General features: G+C 41.7%; 1 protein-coding gene across 6 annotated transcripts in view; it reads right to left on the bottom strand.

The window, feature by feature from the left end:
• LRRC4C (leucine rich repeat containing 4C) overlaps nt 1-20,215 on the bottom strand; it is a 1,157,007-nt gene that overhangs the window by 475,930 nt on the left and 660,862 nt on the right. For all 6 annotated transcript variants that reach the window (XR_016312706.1, XR_016312707.1, XM_089677329.1 and 3 more), the window contains one exon: nt 9,554-9,678. The gene's annotated coding sequence lies outside the window, so the exon portion shown is untranslated. The remainder of the gene's footprint in view (nt 1-9,553; nt 9,679-20,215) is intronic.

Below are 20,215 nucleotides of genomic sequence, written 5' to 3'. Positions count from 1 at the left end.
CCAAGAGCCTCTTGGATGCTTTTTTCTTCATTGGAGTCTATATACAAACAGCCATCATATTTCGGGGCAAAACCTCTCCATTCATTAGGGCTCAACAAAGGATGGAACTTGGATGGTATCAGAGGGAACAGTAACTTTTCAGAGCTATATTGAGACCAATATTGGACTCTCCACATGGATTATCAACTTGACAGCATTTGCTGAAAACCATTTGAGTTCAGTGGAGGAGAAATTGCGCTCTGTCAATGTTTCTTGCAAGTTTTATCCTGTGTTGAGCCCTGATGAAGGGGACGTGCTGTTACCCCCAAATGCGTTGGATGTTTGTATATGACTTTTTTTTACCAACCATTAAAATTATCTTATCTGGCTTTGGTCTGGAGCTCCTTTCTGTATTTCTATGGTTTGAGCTGTTGGTTGCCCACTGAGGGAAGCCTTTCTGTGTGGGAGCAACCTTGCCAGAACTATTAAAGCGGAGTTCCAGCCCCTGGCACACCCCCCAAAAAAATTAAAAGTCAGAAGCTACAAATACTTTTAATATTAGGGCACTTACCTGTCCAGGCATCAAGCAGTGTCCTCACCCCCGAGCTGATTCTTTAATCGGTTGTTGGCACTGCCATGTTGAGTAAGGGAAAAGTTTTTCCGACTGCACATGTGCGAAGCGCAGTGTGCTCTGTGAATGGGCCACATACCTCTGTGACCTGTTGAGTTTCCCAGATGGCTGGGGGGGGGGGGGGGGGCTGGTGGCTGAACTTCCAACTTAGTTCACTGTGGTGACCTGAGCCGGAAGTGGGAGTGGGTACCTGTCAAAACCAGGTACCCACTCCCCCCCAACAGAAAAGTGCCAAATGTATTAGTGGGGGGGGGGGGCAGGCAGAAAACTTTTGAGTGGAACTCTGCTTTAAGCTTTTTTGAAGTTTTCTATCATCTGACTACACTTGCAAGTCTAAGGGTCCCAGAGCCTCTTGGAGTATGTTGTTCTAGAGTTCCAAAGGAGGTGACTACTTTGGCATAAACCCTATGTAGTCCGATTATTTGTATGTTGAACTCCTTAAGCCAGCCATAGATGGTTTAAATCCAAGCCTATTCCGCCGGGATCGGCAGAGATTTGATCTTTTTATGGGTAGGCTGATTGAACCCAAATTGATCCATTGATCGACTTGGGTACAACCAGCATGTCAGATTTTATGCATGCGATTATTGCCAGCAGCTATAGCAGCTAGAAGTATTCACTGTGTTCTCCCGAGAGGTACAGCTCCCCGCCTCGAAAACACAATAGTTCCACTGAAGGGATTCCGAAGGACACTGATAGTGTTGATGGGGGAACAGGGGTGGACTGACCATTCGAGCACTCGGGCACTGCCTGAGGGCCCGGGGTCAGTAGGGGACCCCATGAGATGCCCCTGGTACCTTTCATTGGCTTTTTCATAGGCTTTTTTGGGTGTGGGCGATGACACAGGGGCCCCATGATCTCCTATTGCCCGGGGGACCCCATGAGTTGTCAGTCCACTCCTGTGGGGGAATTGAGTGATTTTCTTTCCAGTGGTTGCAGGAAAGAAAATTGCATCATCAATGGCCTACCATAGAATAGTCCTTATAAAACTGAAGTGCACCTGTTATCGGTCTTTCAAACAGAATAGGGTAGGATTTAGTTAATCCGCAGGCTTCCAAAGCTGACTAGCGAAAGGGAGTTTTTCTTGTTTTTTTTTTTGCTTTTGTTTAGAAGACAATTGGCAGCGAGACGCGGACTCCACAAAGCTGTCAAACGCAGCATGTGTGTCTGCTGGATCCATTCAGGACTTTTCTGGGCAGCTCAATCTGCCACGGTATCCTGGATCCAAACGCTATACCCAGAGCATCTGCTGAACAGCCAAATCTTCCCGCCCCGAAAATAAATCACGATTGACCGCTACAACTCCAAAATATGTTCCGAGTATGAAAGGAAAGAACGAGCGCGTATATCTAAAGCCCTTGCTAACAATGCCTGGCTATTCACGTTTACAGGGAAGCTCTCTGCCGTCCAGAAAACTCATTCCGTTCAGTGTCGGGCAAATGGAACTCAATTAGATGAAAGCACAATTGTTGAGGTCTTAGGGTGAAGTCTTTTAATAGATGATTCCGAGGGATTCCAGACTATATTTCCATGTTCTAGGACTCTGTGTACACTTCGCTTTTAATGAATGCTTATGAAAATTGATGTCAAGGATATTTCTTTCCCTTTTATTTAGCTAAATAAAAGTAGAGTTTCGCGAGTAGTAGACTTCCACTGTTTGCTTCCAGTTCTGGTCAAATTTATTGTGCCATTACTATTAACCAAAATATTCATAGAAACTGTACGGCACAAATGTATCCTTATAGATAATGACAACCTTGTTCAGGGGCCCAAACTTTTATTGGCTTGTAGATAATTGCTCAATGGACTGTGAATGAGATTTTTTTTCTCCACTTTTATGTATATTTTATGTCTTGCATTGAACTGCATGAGATTATCTTTTTATTTTGGTACTATGCTAACATCTAGTGGTGGTTTTGGGCTGCTGCAACTTGTTTACTAATGTGATTTTGGTATCTTCCTCTGTCCTTCCTTCCTGTTTAGCGCTAGTTAGTTGAGCCATAGCTAGAATTGCCACCTCATCCCTTGAAAACCAAAGACATATTAATGATACAGGTTCTAAGGCTAATTTAATACAGATAAGGCACCAAGTGAGTTTAATTACCACCTTAATCAACCACAGAACCTGTGTACTTAACCATTTGCCCCCCGCCCTATGGCTGAATGGCGGCCGGCAAATGTCATCAGCGTTCCGGGTGGACGCCATATGTCGTCCTCCCGCACATGCGCAGATTGCGCTCCTGCAGAGCCGCGCAGTGGCGCGATCTGTCACCAGCCGTGTACCACGGACAAGGCCGATGACAGATCTGAGTATCGGCCCCCGTTGCCGGTACCATGTGACCTGCTGTGACCAATCACAGCAGGTCACATGACAGTTGTATACAATGGATGGCTTCATTCATGCCATCCATTGTATACTAGTGTCTAGCTGTGAATGGTCACAGCGATCACATGCACATCCAAAATGAAAGAAAACAAATGTTTTCGTACTGCACATGTCTAAATAGCACAGCAGGAGTGATTTCTCCCATCCACACTGAGTGTGTTGATAGGGGAATCGGGTCATTCTTTTTTTTCGTTCAACAAGAAAAACAATGATTAATGTACAGTATAGTCTGCTTTATCCTTTAACATTATGTTAGATAATGAGTAGCAAAGATGGAGCTCATCTGCTTACATGTGGTCACCATGTATGTGCAGTCATGGTGATCACTTGGCATTGTTTAACCATTTGCCACCCGGCCTATGGCCGTTTGGCAGCTGCAAAAATGCATTAGCTTTCCGGGGTGTACGCCATTTGGCGTCCTCCCGCACATGCGCAGTTCGCGCGGTTGCAGAGCCGCGCAGCGGCGCGATCTGTCACCAGCCGTGTACCTCGGACACGGCCGATGACAGATCTGAGTATCGGCCCCCGTTGCCGGTACCATGTGACCTGCTGTGACTAATCACAGCAGGTCACATGACAGTTGTATACAATGGATGGCTTCATTCATGCCATCCATTGTATACTAGTGTCTAGCTGTGAATGGTCACAGCGATCACATGCACATGTCATGTGATTAGCTGTGGCCAAATCACAGCTAAGCACAAAAAAAAAAACCCTGAATGAATCGATGTCATTCAGGTAAATGCTTGCTTATAGTAATTCTTTGCTATACGCAAACTGTGTAAAAAAAAAAATAGTGATCACTTCCCCAAAGTAGTACAATGTTACTATGGTAACATTGTACTACTTTGGTCATAGTGAAATATGAAAAAAAAAATCTTAAAAAAAAGAAAACAAATTTAATAAAAAATAAAACACAAAAAAAAAATATATATATATATATATATATATATATATTTTTTATACTGTCACCAGTCAGTGTCCCAGATCACCGCCATGCCAGTTATATGATGACGCTGTACTGCACTGGTGCCAATATGTAAAAAAAAAAATAGTGAAACTAATTTTTAAAATTTTTTTCATTTTCTGAAAAATTATGACAAAAAAAATACAACTTCAAAAAACTTGCCATGCCTCTTATGAAGTACGTCGGACTGTCTACTCTGCAAAAAGGGGTCATTTGGGGATATCTGTACTATTCTGACATTCTTGGACCTCAAGAAATTAGATTGGCTGTCAGTACTTCAGGATTGATCAATATTCAGATCTATACCATAGTTTGTGAACTCTATAACTTTCCTACAAACTAAAAAATACATCGTAATTTGGGTTATTTTCACCAAAGACATGTAGCAGAATACATCTCGGCCTAAATTTATGAAGAACAATTATTTATTTGCAAACTTTTATAACAGAAACAAAGAAAAACGTGTTTTTTTAAAACTTTTTGGTCTTTCTTTGTTAATTTAGCAAAAAATAAAAACCCCAGCGGTGATTAAATACCACCAAAAGAAAGCTCTAGTTGTGTGAAGAAAATGATAAAATTTTAGTTTGGGTACAATGTTGTATGACCGCGCAATTGTCATTCAAAGTGTGAGAGTGCTGAAACCTGAAAAATGGCCTGGGCAGGAAGGTGTAAAATTGCCCGGAATTGAATCGGTTAAAGGATAAGTTCCCCTTTTAGACGAACATAATTAATGCACATTTTTTTGCTTTTATTATTTTTGTCCAAAGGAAAAGCCTGGAAAAGCATTGCACCAGCGATCAGTAGATCACTGATGCCATTCAGGTCTTTTGCAGACCTGTCAGAATATCTGGTTGCCGTACGGGATGTATGAGGAAGCAGATATTCTGACAGGAAGGTTTAATGAACTCCATAGCTCTGTGGTAGTTCAATGAAAACTACCAGCTGACAGTCGCTAAGGCTGGAGGGACTTGCAGTCCATTCATTTACAGAAGTCCGCGAATAAATGATGTGGCCGTGTGGGCGGAGCCACGCTGTTTTCAAATTTGACAGATAGTATGGGGAGACTTCTCCCCGTACTATCTGTCAGAGGGAGGTGGCTATGGGAACATGTTACGTGTTCCACTCTAAAAACGGGTGTAGGATTATAACTTTTTTTTTTATGGTTGAATTGGATGGACTTTTTACAGCCAGACTAACTATGTAACTATGTTCCTAAAGGTAAACTTATCCTTTAATATGTGTTCAAGTTTAATGGGGTGGCTAACCCTATTCATAGCTAGACCCTCCTGGTTTTTTTTTTACTTCCATGTTCCCTCAGCCAGGGTTAGTTACTCACAAAACAGGGATTAGGAAAGTCATTGTCTTCTTACATTTCTAAAGACTGAAAAACATGCTCTGTACTGCAATTAGCTCAAGTAAAATTGCTTTGGATTCAACTTTTGATTAAGAGTTAAGCTGCCTGTGGATGGTGCTAAGTCAGTAGGTGACCGGGGGCGGACTGACCTTTTGGAAACTCAGGCACTGCCCGAGGGCCTGGGGTCAGTAGGGGGCCCCATGAGATGCCCCTGGTACCTTTTTCATAGGCATTTTTGAGTTTGGGCAAGGACACAGGGGCCCCATGATCCCCTATTGCCCGGGGGCCCCATGAGTTTTCAGTCCGCCCCTGTAGGTGACCATACTGTCCGCACAGACTGGGTCTAAGGAGATATGTCAATGCATGATGCAGAACAGCCATAAACAAAAAAAAAAAAATCATTCCAAAGACCATCACTTATTGGACCATGAATGTTAATCATGACACCATTGAGGTCCTTCCTGTTGCTGCTTAGACACATCCCCTGCAGCTCCCAGTGCCTAAAAACATGTACATTGCCAGTGTGATTGTCAGGTCTATATAATCCATTACAGCTTGACTCACAGTGAAGAACCTCCCACTTTCAGCCTGATTTCTGCTGTGTATGGAGTTAGGAAGTAATATTAATAAAAGTAATAAAAATGTAATATAATCAAAGATTTCAGACATTTGATCACTGCAGAGTACGAGGGACAAAGTGAGTGAGTACTAAATATGTATGTAGGGTAATGAATGTAAAGTAGATCTAAGCCCTAATGGGGCAATGAGTCCAATTGTGTGCCAGTCTAAGGAGCCCATCCTCACTTCCTGAAGATATAGAAAAGGAGAAGCTGCCCACCAGTGATGTCACTCATCTCGGTCAATTTTTATTCAGCTTTCATGAGATGCCCCTGGTACCTTTTTCATAGGCTTTTTTGAGTTTGGGCAAGGACACAGGGGCTCCAAGATCCCCTATTGCCCGGGGGTCCCATGAGTTGTCAGTCCGCCCCTCAGCCAAACCCAAAAATTTTGACATTCGGTTTAATGGTGCTAAGATCTCTCAACAGTACTCAACAGAGTCCACACAAATAGTAACAGCTGTACAACCTTTAAGCAGAGCTACACCCAAAAGGAGAAGTTCCGCTTTAATGCATTGTCCCCAGCTCCCCACTAAGGATCGGCACCTTTGGGGAGCGGGGGAGGAGTGGGTACCTGAAATTGACAGGTACCCGCTCCCACTTCCGCTGCAATCACCTAAGGCGAAGTGGCGAAGTGGAGGTTGTCCTTCCCCCTCCCTCCCCGTAGTCTTCTGGAACACGTGACAGGTCCCAGAAGACTACGGTACCATTCACAAAGGGCAGTGCTACTCACGCATGCGCAGTGGGCACCCAGCTGTGAAGCCGCAAGCTGTCACAGCCGGGTGCCAACACTGAAGATGCTGGTGCCAGGGAGAGTTGGCTGGTGAAACCAGCCATAATGAGGACACTGCTGGACCGAGGGACAGGTAAGTGTCTCTAGTTTAATAGTCAGCAGCTACAGTTTTTGTAGCTGCTGACTTTTATTTTTTTTTTAAATCAGTTGGAACTCTGTGTTAAGCCTAGTATACATGATCAGAAAATTATATGAAAAATACCGTTTTCAATGCAATCGTACAATAATTTGATCGTTAGTACACAACTTTCATCCAAAATTATTCGAAGGGACATGCAAGAAAATGTTTCTCGTACGATACCAGATCGTACAATTTTTGTTCAATCAGTACAGTTTTCGTCCGAAAATACAATACAATACAATACATCACTTCCAAATTTTTATTCTGTTGTGCGAGAATTTTCATAACTTTAGTAACCTCTTCATTTTCGATGTGGAGACTAGCTTGCAAACCCCCCCTTCCCCAGACAATTGTTCATATGATATTCTCATCATGTGCAGGGGCGGACTGACCATTTGGAAAGTCGGGCACTGCCCGAGGGCCCGGGGTCAGTAGGGGGCCCCATGAGATACCCCTGATACCGTTTTCATAGGCTTTTGTGAATTTGGGCAAGGACACAGGGGCCCCATGATCCCCTATTGTCTGGGGGCCTCATGAGTTGTCAGTCCGCCCCTTATCATGTGTATGAGGCTTTAACTTCCACCTTAATGCTAACTTTATAGAAAGAACATCTCAGCACCAGAACTAACCTGTCAGATAGTGGTTGTCAAAAACCATTTATCGCACTGATAGTACCCTTGATTTCACTCTGCTAGCAAAATGGGGTGGAGGTTTAAGGGGTGTGGTGGTTGTTCAGGCAGCAAGAGGCCACATAACAGTCTAGGTGTAAAACTGCATTATTGAGTTTCCTGAATTAAACACATGCAGCATTTAAAAGAAAGCGAAAAGAAGAAAAGAATTAGCGCAGGGCAGGCATGACTAGGCCCAGAGTGGGAAGGAGGACGTGTAAGGGTTAATGATAGCTTAGGGGGTTGGTAAAGGATAGCTGGGGGAGCTGGTTGGTAGAGTGAGAGTGTAGGTGGGGTCTTCTGCACCTTAGGGTGGGGTGTACTGGTGAGGGGCGTCAGTCAGAGCTGGACATGGGAGAGAGAGCTTCCCTCCCGCCCTCCCTGTTTGGTGAGTGTGTGTTCCCCCCGTGGGGGGGGGGGTATTTCGGTTCCTGGGCGGTGGTTGGTCTTTGGAGGCGGTTCTTATCTTGGAGGTACAAAAATGGTGTGGGACCCATCGTTGGTATGGTGTGCCCGGGGACATTCCAGTTAACCAAGGTTTAACTGGAAGGTGGTGGTGCTGCACTGCGGACGGTATGGTTGTCTCCGAGCTGGTTGGTTGCGGCTGGAGGCCTAGTGTAATATGGTTGTCCGCAGGTGCATTTCGGATCGTTTTGGGGGTGCCTTCAAAGACCAACGACAACTCTTTATGTTTCTGTTATAAGGAATGGTTGATGTGTTTAAACTTGATTGGCCATTTTACTCCAAAATTGGTGTTATGTTTTCTGTAAGTATAGTAAGTAAAGGGGATTGGTATGGAAGGGTAATGGTGGTGTAGTGGGGTCTGGATGAACCTATCTCTGGTGCACTAGTCAAGAAAAATAGCCTTTCAGGTACCAACTACATAGTCTCTGTCTAACAGGGGACCTTGTGTCCAGCTAAACAAAACAATAGGGTTGTACTTACATGGCTGCCAATACAATGTCTCTTTCCGTAGGCCAACACAGCCTATTTCTTCTCAAGGTTTTAGAGACTGTCTGAAGGCAGTTGTTTCAAATAAAAAAAAACAGCAATGCAATTAAAATTCTTGAGGAGCCAAACTGGCTTTTCCTTAGGTCCCAATACAAACCAAGAAATCTGGGAGAATTGTAATCCTTTCCACTTACATCCTAGCTCTTCTGCCTTTTACAGTCAGTCTCATGATCTCTGGCAGGGGCTATCTTAAAATTTCTCAAGTCATACTCAATGGATTTGAACCCATGCTCAACAAGTATCCTAGCTTATGTAGTAGCACCCTGACCTCTTTTCAGTCCCAGATGTAGGCTTGGTTTGGCTGGTGCTGCTGTCTCTATTATCGTGAAGGAGCTTTTCTCAAGCAGGGTCCTGCAGAACCTCAGGGTAAGTAACCAATGACACCTGGGGGTTTATTTACTAAAGCTGGAGAGTCCAAAATCAGACTCCCTTCTGCATAGAAACCAATCAGCTTCTAACCTCAGCTTGTTCAATGAAGCTTTGGCAATGAAACCTGGAAGCTGATTGGTTTCTATGCAGAAGGGAGTCTGATTTTGGACTCTCCAGCTTTAGTAAATAAACTCCCAATTGTCTTTTAGCTATCTGTAGATGGAATTTCTTCCCAGTGACCACAATAGTAAGAAGCATCTTTCTCAGAGAACATCCCAATAGCTTAATGTCAGCTGTAGATATACAGCAATAATTATTATTTGGGGTTTCCAGAAACTAGAAATTATTTCAAGGGATCCTCTATGTTAAAAAAAAGTTTGAGAAAGGCAGCTGTTTTATAAGTCACATTAAGCCATACAAATCAGACAGCGTTCTGCACTTTAAACCTAGAATTGATGCAAGGACACAACAAATGGGAAAGGAAGACCCAATGGTCAGAGGTAAGCCACCAACGCACTCTGTTTTTGGATACAAAATTGCTCTTGGTTTTTTTTTTGGATACTTGTAAGAAAGATGCTCAATTAATAGACACAACTTTCCATGAGATCCGCTACACATGCAGCAGTTTAGCAATGAGCAAACAGAAAATCTTCATACCTTTGAAGTGCCTTATGGAGGCGTTATGAACCGTAGCACTCTTATGTTCATGTAGTATACTTCCATCTTTTGAAGACACAGAAAATTCCATATATTCCACAGCAGCTACTAAAGCATCGAATGACCTAGAGAGACAAAGCAAAGATGTTAAGGTGGAATTCCATCACTGAGTATGTTTTCCAGACAAAAATGATACAGTGGGGAAAGTTGACAAAGCAGAAACTGATAGACTTCGTCTTTGAACCTGACACAGAAAGCTGTAGTTGTAGTAGTCTGCAGATTTTTTTTTTATTTATTTCAGGTACTTATATAGCGCCATCAATTTATGCAGCGCTTTACATATATATTGTACATTCACATCAGTCCCTAACCCTCAAGGGGGTACAATCTAAGGTCCCTAACTTACATCCATAAAAAAGGCCAATTTAGACAGGATCCAATTAACCTCCCTAGCGGTCTGATTATGTCAGTATTTCTGTGCTCAAAGCGGTACATGGAAATATGTTGTTTTTTTATTGTAGGCCTGTAATTCTTAGGAATAACTCACTGAAATCTGTCCGAACAAGAATGTAGTAAACATCCCGGGTATGATAAAATTTGAAACACGAAATCATAAATTATAATATAATAAATAATCATAAAAATAATAATATAATAATAATAATACATTTAATTCAATAATATAATCAAACCAAAATACTGAAATTTGAAATATAGCGCCAAGTTCGCACATCGCTGAGCAAAGTCGCAAAATCATTTTCAGTGTCTGATGAGGAATTTCCCCCACGAATCATTATCAGTCAATTCTGCAAGTGGTTCTGATTTACTATCGCTGTTCTCTAGCTGATCTAAACCAGCTTTTGACGTAAAGGGGCGCTTTTTGGACGCCATGGACGTTTCTCAGTTTCCAGGCAGAAAGAACAGTAAAAATGCAGGCAGGGCGCAGGACAAAGCACTCGGGACAAAATGTATGTGAAATGGTTTGATGCAGGAATGTTTTACTATGTGATTTTAGTGTATTTAGTGAATGTCACTTTTAAAATTTTTGAATTTCCCGCCGGTTCCATCCCCCGGACGTCCCGACGCTCGCAGGGATCGGAACCCAGAAGACGAATGCCCGCATCGGCTAGAGGAGATGGCCGGGGACACTGCAGGGGGGACATCGCGGGAGAGAAGGACAAGGTAAGTGAAGAAGAGATCCCGGAGCAATGCTGCAGGGTAATCCCGAGTGTAGCTCGGGGTTACCGCTTGTGGTGCTGAAAGTTAACCCCGAGCTACACTCAGGAATACCGCCAGGGAGGTTAAAGGGGAGATCTTCAAATGGACAAACTTGATCCAATGAAAACTGTCTGAGAGGGGATTTCTGTTTCTGAAACCTGAGGTTGAACAGCACTGTGTGCGCACACACACACACACACACACAAATCATTTAACATTTACTTCCGGGAACCCATCTGCCCTTAGCTCAGGCATTGGCTGAGCTGAGAACCCTCCATCCCCTCCTGAAGGCTCCTTGCATGTATGAGATCATTTGCCTAAGCATGGAAACCAGGAAGTAACTGAAGAAATTTAAAAAAAAGATTAAAACAAGTAAAAATGATAGACTTTCCTATCTATTTACTAATGCTAGCAGCACAAGGATTACAAATAGTCAATGCTGATTGAGAGAGTGAAGTTCCACTTTAACATGCAATGCACTAAAATGGGCATAAAAATTTGAAATACCTGACAAATTCATTTTAAGGCAGCCTTCACACCAGGGTGTTTCCAAAACATGCAACAAAGCATGCAAAAATGTGTATTTTCAGAAAGGTGCTGGAAACGCGATGCAATTGTGGGTTGCGGTGCCACTAATTATTAATGGCACCCCAAGCAAGGGTAGAAGACACGCGTTTGTCACACAGTGAAAAGTGCTACAAAGTGCCAAAATGCATACTGAAAAAACACCTGGCGCTCCATAACCAAAAGGGTTCTGCAGCGTGACGCACGTTAACGTGTAAAAAATGCACAAAAAAAAAACAGAAACCCCGATGGTCGCTGGCCACAATGCAACAAGAGAAAAAACACCTGGTTCTCCATAACCAAAAAGGTTCTGCAGCGTGACGCAAGGTTCTTCGGCGTGATGCGCGTTAACATGTAAAAAATGCACAAAAAACCCCCCAGAAATCGCGATGGTCGCCGGCCACCATGCAACAAAAAAAAAAAACACCTGGTGCTCCATAACCAAAAAGGTTCTGCAGCGTGACGCAAGGTTCTTAGGCGTGATGCACGTTAACATGTAAAAAGTGCACAAAAAAACAAAAACTGCGATGGTCTCCGGCCACCATGCAAAAAAAAAAACACCTGGAGCTCCATAACCAAAAAGGTTCTTAGGCGTGATGGACGTTAACATGTAAAAAATGCACAAAAAAACAGAAACTGCGATGGTCGCCGGCCACCATGCAACAAAAAAAAAACAGGCTTGGTCACCGGCCGCCATGCAACAAAAAAAAAAAAAACAGGCTTGGTCGCCGGCCACCATGCAACAAACAAAAAAACAGGCTTGGTCGCCGGCTGCCATGCAAAAAAAAAAAAAAAAAAAATACCTGGCGCTCCATAACCAAAAAGGTTCTGCAGCGTGACGCAAGGTTCTTAGGCGTGATGCACGGTAACATGTAAAAAATGCACAAAAAAACAGAAACCGTGATGGTCGCCGGCCACCATGCAAAAAAAAAAAAAAACACCTGGCGCTCCATAACCAAAAAGGTTCTGCAGCGTGACGCAAGGTTCTTCGGCATGATGCACGTTAACATGTAAAAAATGCACAAAAAAACAAACCGCGATGGTCGCCGGCCAACATGCAACAAAAAAAAAAAAAACAGGCTTGGTCGCCGGCCGCCATGCAACAAAAAAAAAAAACCAGGCTTGGTCGCCGGCCACCATGCAAACAAAAAAAAAAACAGGCTTGGTCGCCGGCCACCTGGCGCTCCATAACCAAAAAGGTTCTGCAGCGTGATGCAAGGTTCTTAGGCGTGACGCACATTAACATGTAAAAAATGCACAAAAAAACCACAAGTGGGAACATGCTACGTGTGAATGGGGCCTTCATTTTGGATTTAGTCGTGGGCTGGATGAAAAAAAAACCATTGTAATCAAACCCTTCCCACAGCAGTATCTTTCCTGCAATGTAAAATATAAGAGCCGGCTAAACAAGATGGAAGCCAACGCTGTAAAAAAAACCCCATTGTAATATTGTTTTATTTTTTTTTTTATTATTACTACATTTATAAATAATTTCAAATGCAAAAATGCTTTCAAGTAAGCCATTGTTCTATGATGGTATTTCATCTTCTACGATGGTTTTCCTTCTGTCGAATAGAACGGCTCCACATTGAACCAACATGTTTTTATTCATATCAGATTACTGTATCTGAAATTTATGTATTAGGTTTTTTTTTTTTTTTTTTTTCATTTTATTTGCTTTGAGAACAGTGGATCTTTTTAATGCGAGTTTGTAGACGCGGTGCCACAGCCTTTTCTGTTCTCGCCACCCGTCTCCAGAGAGCATCTGTCTGATGTTCTAGAACTTGGAGGCAGCTTGAAAGGCTTCAGTAAGGAAAGGTGTCCCTCGAGAGTTGGCCGAGGTTCCTTACTCCACGCATACATCATTTTACAGTTGACTCCAACAGGAATTAACACTTTGCCGTGAGGAAGTCCAAAACAATTCAAGACGGATCCTCAGATCCTAAATTTGTTGCTTGCAACCCTTTCGGGAAGGCTGGTGTTTAACCTCAACAAACTATCACAGTAACTTATTACGATGATAATATTCAACTTTTCCTGTAAAGTGCCCTGAAGGTGGTAAAGAAATCGGATAGAAACAGAATTATGCAACAGCCCAAATGCTCGTTCATTTATGATTTTTGTGCAGGTTTGTATACAGGGGCGGACTGACAACTCATGGGGCCCCCGGGCAATAGGGGATCATGGGGCCCCTGTGTCCTTGCCCAAAAAAGCCTATGAAAAAGGTACCAGGGGCATCTCATGGGGCCTCCTACTGACCCCGGGCCCTCGGGCAGTGCCCGAGTTTCCAAATGGTCAGTCCGCCCCTGTTTGTATATTAACCCCTTGAGCTCCGCAAAGGTTTTACCCCCTTCATGACCAGGCCATTTTTTGCTAATTTGTACTGGGGATTGCGCAGTCATACAACACTGAACCCAAACTAAATTTTAATATTTTTTTTCACACAAATAGAGCTTTCTTTTGGTGGTATTTGATCACCACTGTTTTGTTTTTTTTGAGATATAAACAAAAGACCCAACATTTTGAAGGAAAAAAAAAATTTCTGCTATAAGGCTCCATGTACACGGGACACTTCTGAACGATGGAAACTGACTGTTGGAAAACGTAGGTTAAAAAACGTCTGTTTAGCCGGGTTTGCATAACGCGTTTATGTGCGTTTGGAAGCATTTTTTTAATATTATTTATGGAGTCATTTACCTCTTCCCTCCCATCCCCACTTTCCTTTGGACCTCCCCAACCTGTCTCCCCCCCCCCCTTTTTTCCCCTGTGATCCCTCTCCTTTTGACCATCCTGCATAATTCTACACTCTCATGTTCCCATCCCCATACAAAGCACTGGGTAGCATGTTTCTTCATTCATCAAAATCCTGTCTGTAATTATGCATACTGCTTTTGCTCACCTTCTGCCATTTGAAATGCCATATTGTTGTATTAGTACTTTCCTCCTCTCCCCTTCTCTGTAAGGACATTACTACCGCAAATACCAATATCTATGATCTCATGTTTGTGAAATGTCTATTTCCTATGTCTTTTCCCCTTGTTAAAATGTTGACAAAATATTTGCACGAGAAGCATTTTTTAAAGATAAGCACAGGAGAACCTCCCAAATGTCCAGAATGCACTTAAAAGTGGTAAATTATTAACTATTTCAGACTGTTTCAGAGAAATACAGAGAGTAGAAGCAGAGACAGCAGTATGTGTTGAGATAATTAGGTGTGAGTTGCTCATTAACATTTCTTTTGTTTCCAAGGGTGGTAAAGGTGTTTGCTGGAGGGACTCACTAAGGGCACCTGGCAGGGGGTCATCATGAGGAATTTGAGATGTGAATGGTGATTAACATATCTTTTGTTTCCAAGGGTGGGAGAGGTCTGAAGTGTGAATTGGTTATTACAATGTGTGACAAGCTTGGTAGGAACATCCTGTGTTCAGTGTTTTGTCCATCTGAGTACCTTGAAAAGGCTTTGCATGCATTTCTTCATAAAGAAAAAAGGCTCTGGACAGCATTGGGAACTGGAAGAGCTAAAAAAAAAGTTTCAGAGGCAAAAGCTTATAAACGCATTTTGCATTTGAAACGCTGATAAAATTGACTGCTGAACGCAAGTTTTCTGCATTCAGAAAAACGACTGTAAACTCAAATGCCTGTAAACGACTGTAAACGTAGATGTGTACATGGACACATAGGAAAACATTAGGGAGAGTTCAGGGGCTGCTGAACGCTGAACAGTTCCTATATGTGAGTTTATCAGCTGCTGTGTACATGAGCTCTAAAACATATCCAATAAAAAAAAAATAATTTCTTTATACATTTGGGTCACGATGTATTATGCTACCTGTCTTTTGATAAAAAAAAATATCCCAATAAGTGTATATTGATTGGTTTGTGTGAAAGTTGTAGTATCTACAAACAATAGTGTAGTTTCTGGATTTTTATTTATTTATTTTATACTAGTGATCAGCGAATTATAGTGGGACTGCGATAGTACGGCTGGCAATCTGACACTAATTGATGCTGGGGGGGGAATTGACAAACTGCCAATGACATCGCCAGTGACATTAATACAGTGAACAGTGATAATGCTATACACTGTCACTGTACTAATGACACTGGTTGGGAAGGGGTTAACATCTAGAGCGATCAAGGGGTTAAATGTGTGCTTAACAATGTTACAGTAAGTGTGTGTACTGTGTGCTATTTTACTAAGCAATGTGCCAGTTTTTACTCCCTGCTTTGCAGGGAGAAAAAAAACACAGCTCATCGCTGCTGTCTGAAGAGAGCCCTGTGTTGTTTACCAACACAGAACTCTCTTTTGTCATTCGCTCAGCCGATCAGTAGGTCCTGGTCATAAACCACTGTCCGGGACCTGCTGATCGGCTTGTGCTGCAATGAATGACAGCACAGTGTTCCAGGTCCGAGTGCACATGGAAGAAAGCCGTGATATACAGGTATATGATTGTTCGTGTACAAGCCGACCTGCTGCAGTAAATGTACTGTGGCGGGACTGCAAGCACTTAAAACTCTGCTACTTTAACTGCTTCCTGTCCGCCGTATAGCAGAAGTACTGCTACAGGGTGGTACAGGTGCAGAAAATCACATATATATACATGATTTTGCATTTCTGGGTAGGGAGCACGTGCACCCAACCGTGCCGCCATTCGGGGCCTCAGCTGTCAACAGGAGCAGACTGACAACTCATGAGGCCCCCGGGCAATAGGAAATCATGGGGCCCCTGTGACCTCACCCACACTCAAAAAAGACTATGAAAGGCACCAGGGAATCTCATGGGGCCCCCTACTGACCCCAGGCCCTCAGGCAGGGCCCGATTGCCTAAATGGTCAGTCCGCCCCTGGCTGTCAATCACCGGGTCCCAGCCAGTGATTACTCACCGATGCCCGGTGATTGCCATGCCGAGCATCTCCAACGGGGGGGGGGGAGAACTGTTTTTATTATTCTGGCCAATAAAATGAATTAACGCCCAAGTGCTTGGCACTTCTGCATTCTCTACTTGAAATGGTTGAACTTTAAAACAAGAACGATGCTTAATGAAGAAAAACATCATAAAGGTGGCATTACATTCACAGATGGATTGCACATTGCAAAGCATTTCCCTGGTGAATTATTCATGTATTGCCTGCAAAAAAAAAAAGAAAAAGTTATTGCCACTTTTGCAAAGCCATTTTATATCTCCTTTAGCCAGCACTGCTGGATTATCTTCAGCAGCCCATAGACTTGAAATGACAGTCACCTAATCTGAGTGTTCTTACCCTTGTCACAAAGATGAGGGCCTGCAGAAGCAACACTGTTAGAGGGGAACAATTATGGCTGGGACCCTTTCTGCCCTATCTACCTATTGGATTTGAAGGTAAACGTCACTTTGTCACTTAACACACAAAAATTACACACACACACACACACACGCACACACATATATATATATATATATATATATATATATATATATACACAATATATATACACAGTATATATATATATATATATATATACAGTATATATACAGTATATATATATGTATATACACTATATATATATATATACACAATATATATATATATATATATATATATATACATACAGTGGGGATCGAAAGTTTGGGCACACCAGCTAAAAATTTGTATTAATGTGCATAAAGAAGCCAAGGAAAGATGGAAAAATCTCCAAAAGGCATCAAATTACAGATTAGACATTCTTATAATATGTCAACAAAAGTTAGATTTTATTTCCATCATTTACACTTTCAAAATAACAGAAAACAAAAAAATGGCATCTGCAAAAGTTTGGGCGCCCTGCAGAGTTAATATCTTGTACTGCCCCCTTTGGCAAGTATCACAGCTTGTAAACGCTTTTTGTAGCCAGCCAAGAGTCTTTCAATTCTTGTTTGAGGTATCTTTGCCCATTCTTCCTTACAAAAGTCTTCCAGTTCTTTGAGATTTCTGGGCTGTCTGTCACGCACTGCTCTTTTAAGGACTATCCATAGATTTTCAATTATGTTGAGGTCAGGAGATTGTGAAGGCCATGGCAAAACCTTCAGTTTACGCCTCTTGATGTAATCCCCCGTGGATTTCGAGGTGTGTTTAGGATCATTATCCATTTGTAGAAGCCATCCTCTCTTTAACTTCAGCTTTTTCACAGATGGCATCAAGTTACCATCCAAAATTTGCTGAAATTTTATTGAATCCATTTTTCCTTCTACTCGTGAGATGTTCCCTGTGCCACTGGCTGCAACACAACCCCAAAGCATGATTGATCCAACCCCATGCTTAACAGTTGGACAGAGGTTCTTTTCATTAAATTCTGTGCCCCTTCTTCTCCAAACGTACCTTTGCTCATTCCGGCCAAAAAGTTCAATTTTAACCTCATCGGTCCACAGAACTTGTTTCCAAAATGCATCAGGCTTGTCTATATGTTCATTTGCAAAGTTCAAACGATGATTTTTGTGTTGAGGACGTAGAAGAGGTTTTCTTCTGATGACTCTTCCATGAAGACCATATTTGTACAAGTATCTCTTTATAGCGGAATAGTGTACCACAACTCCAGTGTCTGCCAGATCTTTCTGGAGGGATCGTGCAGTCAAACGTGGGTTTTGAATTGTTTTTCTCACAATCCTGCGAGCTGTTCTGTCTGATATTTTTCTTGGTCTTCCAGATCTTGCTTTAACTTCCACTGTTCCTGATGACTGCCATTTCTTAATTACATTCCGAACAGAGGATATTGACATCTGAAAACGCTTTGCTATCTTCTTATAGCCTTCTCCAGCTTTGTGAGCATCAACTATTTTCAGTTTCAGTTTTCTAGACAACTGCTTAGAAGAACCCATGGTGCTGATTGTTGGGGCAAGGTCAGATGAGTCTGGGCATTTAAAACCTTTGAGTTTTACATAACCTGGACATAACCTGGTCTTCCCAGATGATGATTGAGAACAATTCATGACACTGGCAGGTCTCAGCTTTGCAAAGGGGGCAGTGCATGCTATAAATTCTGCAGGGTGCCCAAACTTTTGCAGACGCCTTTTTTTTGTTTTCTGTTATTTTGAAAGTGTAAATGATGGAAATAAAATCTAACTTTTGTTGACATATTATAAGAATGTCTAATCTGTAATTTGATGCCTTTTGGAGATTTTTCCATCTTTCCTTGGCTTCTTTATGCACATTAATACAAATTTTTAGCTGGGGTGCCCAAACTTTCGATCCCCACTGTATATATATATATATATATATATATATATACACACAGTATATATATATATATATATATATATATATATATATATATATATATATACACACAGTATATATATATATATATACACACACAGTATACTGTATACATATATATACTGTGTATATATATATATATATATATATATATATATATATATATACACACACACATATATATATATACATATATATATATATATATATACACATACACACAGTGTATATATATATATATATATATATATATATACAGTATATATATATATATATATACACACACACACAGTATATGTATGTGTGTGTGTATATATATATATATATATATATATATATGTATATATATATATGTGTGTGTGTATATATATATATATATATATATATATATATATATATATATATATATACACAGTATATATATGTATACAGTATATATATATATGTGTGTGTATATATGTATATATAAGATGGCTGTGCAACCTATTTTATTATTTACAGTACATCATTTGTATTTCCTTTCCAATCTAAAATTGCTATGTTCTTAAAACATAGCAATGATTTTTAGAGGTGTCCCAATCTATTCTATTATTTTCTTTTCTATTCTATTCTGTTCAATTCTTTTCGAAATTCGAATTTCTGAAGACAGGTATATTTTAACATTAATACACATTGGGGTTGATTTACTAAAGGCAAACAGGCTGTGAGCTCTGCATGTGCAGTTGCTCCAGAGCTTAGTAAATGAGGTAAAACTTCCCTTTGCCAAGAATATTCAATCACATGCAAGGAAAAGAAAAAAAAACAGCACTTTTGCTTGCACATGATTGGATTATGGAAGTCAGCAGAGCTTCTGCTCATTTACTAAGCTCTGCTGCAGTGGTTTCCAAACTGCGGCAATTTGCTTGGCTTTATCCAGCTCTTGAGGCACTTTTCCTCCCACTGATACAAGACACTATTCCTCCAACTGACACCAACAATGGGGCATAATTCCTGCTACTGACATCAGAAATGGGGCTCATTGACACCAACAATGGGGCCCTATTTCTCCCACTGACAACAACAACAGGGCACTATACCTCCCAGTGTTACCAATGATGAGGCACTCAAACCGACACCAACAATAGGGCACTGTTCCTCCCACTGACACCAGCAATGGGGCACTACTCCTCATCCTAATACCAAAGATGCATTGTTTACTCCCACTGACACCAGGACAATTTCAACTCCCAATGGCCACAGACTGGCCACCCCAAAGTCTGAAGGACAGTAAACTGGCTCTTTGTTTAGAAAGTTTGGAGACCCCTGCTCTGGAGCAACTGCATAGTTTAATTACCTTTAGTAAATCAACCCTATAGTCTTTGAAGGAAATCAGCAATAGTCAGTAACATGTTTTTATATCAAATTTCATTTCCAATGTGAGTTTGATTCAAATCTGATTTGGTTTGAGTTTCATTTCGTTATTTTGTAAATTTGTTACCAGGGGAGGACTGACCATTTGGAAACTCAGGCACTGCCCGAGGGCCCGGGGTCAGTAGGGGGCCCCATGAGATGCCCCTGGTACATTTTTCATAGGCTTTTTTGAGTTTGGGCAAGGACACAGGGGCCCCATGATCACCTATTGCCCGGGGGCCCCATGAGTTTTCAGTCCACC

The sequence above is a fragment of the Staurois parvus genome, unplaced genomic scaffold (genome assembly GCF_062004578.1).
Source record: "Staurois parvus isolate SC_StPar_1 unplaced genomic scaffold, SC_StPar_1.0 ptg000184l, whole genome shotgun sequence".
NCBI lineage: Eukaryota > Metazoa > Chordata > Amphibia > Anura > Ranidae > Staurois > Staurois parvus.
This window is presented reverse-complemented; position numbering and strand designations above follow the sequence as displayed.